We start from the raw sequence: 4,356 nt of genomic DNA, 5'->3' as shown, positions 1-4,356 counted from the left end.
GCTATTTTTCTTGTTATGGGAAGCAACATTTTTTTACAGTCGGTATCATGCAGAGCTGATATTTTAGCAGTCAGCTTAAATACCCATGGAGGGCTGGCTTTGGTCTCTGGGCTATGTGCATTTTGCAGGCACCGCATGGTACCGGGTGGCCTGGCTGGCCAGGGGGCTGGCAGGGGGCTACTGCGGGCAGCAGTGAGCGGGCAGGGTGCCCAGGGTGGCTGCCCTGCTCTCCTCGCCCGGCAAGAAGGAGAAGGAGCTGCCCTTGGTGGGCCCTGCCACCCACCCACGGTGCTGCCAGGGCCCTGCCTGCCCTCTGCTCACTGAGGCTTTCCTCCCTGAGAGCCTTGAGGATGTGGAAATCAGAGGGATCAGGCAGCCCTCGCCCATGGCTGGGGTCTACGACGCACCAGGGCTATATGTTAGTCTCTCTATACGTAATGCTGTAGTCTAAAGCATTGTGGATGTTGTTATGCAGCGAAACAGGAGGAGCGYGCCACTCGGATCTGCTCCTCGCATCCTCACCGCGAGGGACTGCCATGGCAAAACGTCATCCTCCAGGAGAGGGCAGTGGTGCCCACACGCACACTCCTCCACCGATGTGCTGTCCTGCTGACTTAGTGGAAAGATAATTTTCCTCGTCTTACGTGAGAAAGGAAAAGGGTAAGCAAGGTATAAATTTAATACATATGGTAGAAGCTGCGTCCTGGAATATCCAGGAAATGTTCTGTGCATTTAGTAATGAGAATGAGTTGTCTGTAAAAAAATAGATTTAAGGCAAATGAGTTTTGTTRTTGCTTTTATCTGACTAGAAGTTTTCTCTGTTATATGTATTTATTTACAGCTACACAAATTTAAACTAGTAACTTGCTAGTTCAGCACAGGTTTGCTTAATTTCAATAGCCTGAATTAGAAAAGGTTATTGACATTTAAATAACCCTTCGGGATGCTGCTAAGATTCTCTAGAGCCAAACCTTCACAATGAAGTCATTTACTTATTTCAGATTTACAGGCACTCAACCTAAGACAACACACAGCCTTGGCTGAAAACCACAAAGTGTGGTTTAAGGTACCATAATTAAGCACAGACTGGGATGTCTTCTCCTTTCCTCTTTAACCATCTCACTTCCCTCAGCCCATGAACAGTCAGGCAGCTTTTTCTCTTTAGGTTTATGTTTACATGAGGTTTACCTAGATGGGCAGTGGGTTTCACTGATAGCCACTAAGGGYTGCAAGGTATCAGAACGGGGAAGGGGAAAGGCAAGTTAGCTGCTTAAGGGAAGTGACTTTTAACTTCAGCCAGGGAATCCAGCAGACACCCCTGGCAAAACAAAAGGTATTAGTAAACAAATATTTCTTCCTGTAAGGACATGTCTATCCTCAGTAAAAAAGGGCAAGTTTATGAAACTCTGAAATCCAGCTTCAGAAAACAAGAACTCCTATGTAAAAACAAACAAACTGAGTTAGTCCGGGCTTCTGGCAGACTTCCCTTGCTGTCACCTGCAGGCAGGGTCACTCACCACCTCCCAGCTGGTGCCCCTGCCCTGGGGGCACCCAGGGAGCGAGGCCACTCTGCTGTCTGCCGAGCAGCGGGYGCAGAGTGGGCAGAGGCAGGAGCACTTCCCCAGCAGGCCTGCGAGCACCTCTGCTGTTAGCGCGCGACGTCGCTCTGGCTTTGCTGCAAAAGCGTAGCAGCTCCCTGCAGGGATAACTCCAATGTGTGATGTTAAGCTGGTTAAATGGTGATGCCAGTTCCTGAAGATGATAAGCTGCCTTTTCATCTTCAGCCACTCAGAGACAGGTGCGGAGGCAAGAATGGTTTTATTTCTATAGTTTGTTCTTGGGTACCTCTGGTAGTGAATGACTGCAGAAAAATATACCCACTATAACATCAGTTATACTTTCCAAAAGAGCAAATAAATTGAATCCGGGGTGGGTGGTTCCAAATAAATGGGGAATAAAAGAGCAGTTCATCCCTTCAGCTCTGCACCTTACTGAGTGCTTCATCCAATTAGTTTTGTCACACAAGTAAGGGGAGAAAGCAGGACCACTCCATGTAATGGCAACATTTCCAGTGATTTTGAGAAGCTTAAAGTGGCAAGGTACCTGATATTCAGGTAGTATTCATTGTCTCCACTCCTGATCTAAAATCAGTCCATGAAAATACCTCGAAGGCCTCAGAGGGATTACATACAGATGATGCAGTTTTGCTTTTAGAATCATCCAGAAGAGAAGCCAGATTGCTTACTGGTCCCTGGGCCACCGAAGAGCAGCTTTCCCTTGGTACGAGTGGGGCTTTGGCAGTTTGTACCAGCAATCTGCCCCTCATGGAACCACGTGGTTTATGGGAACCACAGGAATCAGTAGGATTTTTTGTATGCAAGACTTCTTGACGTCAGTGCAAGTTGGTCAGCCTAGCCCTCGGTGTCTAATACGGCCAGCTCAACAGGGCTCAAAGGCACAAAACACATGCAAAGCACCATAGCGAGAATATCTGAAAAGGGACTGGCAATGTTYGAGTTTCATCTGCCAACATCTTCCTGGGACCAAGTGCTAACTATGTTTCCATCTTTCCCTGGACTAGATCCTAGCCCTTGAGACAAAGCTCCCATTGAGAAAGAAGAGGGACTTGATTGTCCATGTAAGGGCGGGTAATTAAGACCCAATTTACTCCATCCTTARGAAGACATTTAAAATTACCCAACAAAGTCAACTAATAATAGTATTCTTTAGGTTWAGTTAGCCAGGAGCTATGTGAAATTTTATTCATGTTGATCTTTCATAGAAATAGTAGAATATTAAATTGGCTAAGTTTTGTCAATTATAGAATTGAGAAATGGGAGGATAAGACCTTAGTTTGCCTTTCTCTTGTATACATTATGATTTAGTGTTATGAATGGCCATTTTTTTAAATTAATATAGGAATGTATTGTAAAGTATCTCTAGTCTGTGCCTGACACATCCATTACATTTTGTAGTAAGGAGAAGAGCACATGCAGAGCTCCTGTTCTAAAATTCATGTAAACCACCTTGCCTCACTAGACAACAGATCGCGGGAGTTGGTGCTTTCCTTATAGTGATCAGACTAATTATAGTGCACCTGTAATGGAAAAGGTACAAAGCAATTGCACCTACTTCTCTGTCAAATTTCTCAGAATCTGTCTGTCTCTCTGTAATAACTGTCACAATTTAACTTAAAAAATGGAGATTAAAAAAAAAAAAAACACAAACCAAATATCTAGAATCCTACTAAAATTGAACATGAGCTTTCTTTTTTAACTAAGTCTCATATGCCCAGCTGTATTGGCTGCATAGTGAGTACTAGAACATGCTGCTAACAAAATGTTAGTATCTATAAAAGCCCACTAAGTATTAGATATTTACTGACCACTGAGTCCACCTACCAGATGATCCATAAAGGAAAATATTTCACTTTATGGCTAGATTTCCTCCTTAGAAAGTATGACAAAAGACTTTTGACTGAAACTTTTACTTTTTAAGTCACGTTCTTGTCTAGGCGAGGTTCTGTGATGACTGGGGAGTGAACTTGTGAAACCGTATCATCAGCAAAGGCAGCGAAACAAAAACTGAGCAATTGAGAGAGCCGCTCAGCTGAGGTGCAGAGTGCTCCGTGGATGAGGCCGGGTCTGGGAGAGGAGAGGCGCCTCGCTAGCGTTGGGCACCGGAGAGAGAGGTGAGCGCGCGCGGCAGGGCCGCCGAGCGAGCCGTGGTGCGGGGGACACGGGCCGCGTGCTGACACCTGCAAATACGGGCGGGGGAAAGGGAGAAGGTGAGGATGTGTGAGCCTCTGGCTCCTTGCTTTGGAATAGGAGTTTGCTTCTGCAGCACCTCTGATTTCTCACCATGTCTCACCAAGCTGACGCTTGGCTGTCAATGGGTTTTTTTTTCCTCCACCAAAAATGGCCCTTATGTGCTCATATGTGAGAATTGCTTTCCTAAAAGCAGAAATAAACAGTCATGAGATGAAATCTTCTGAGGTAGGGAGATTAGTGACAAGAGCATAGCATGGGATACAGCTTTCAAAAATAATTATATCTGACACCCTCATCAGCGAGAAGATGTAGGGGCTGCAAGCTCCGCACTGGGGAACAGTGTATGGAAGTGTATGAAGGATTGGCTTCTCCTGGGAGGGAAGGCACAGGGGAGACTATTTTTAGTGCTTGGGAAAAGCTGGAATCGAAGCCCGCCGTGGTTTGCCGGGGAAGAGATGAAAGGGCACGGAGCGAGGCAGCGCGGAGCGGGGATGCGGGACGGGCCCGGCGCTGCGCAGGGGCCCGCGCAGGTGCCCCCCGCCGCGCCGCGCTGCGCGGGGCTGCTCCCCCTCTGCCCCACGCGACA

Source organism: Nothoprocta perdicaria, unplaced genomic scaffold, assembly GCF_003342845.1.
Source record: "Nothoprocta perdicaria isolate Ctin4 unplaced genomic scaffold, notPer1 scaffold_32, whole genome shotgun sequence".
Taxonomy (NCBI): domain Eukaryota; kingdom Metazoa; phylum Chordata; class Aves; order Tinamiformes; family Tinamidae; genus Nothoprocta; species Nothoprocta perdicaria.
This window is presented reverse-complemented; position numbering follows the sequence as displayed.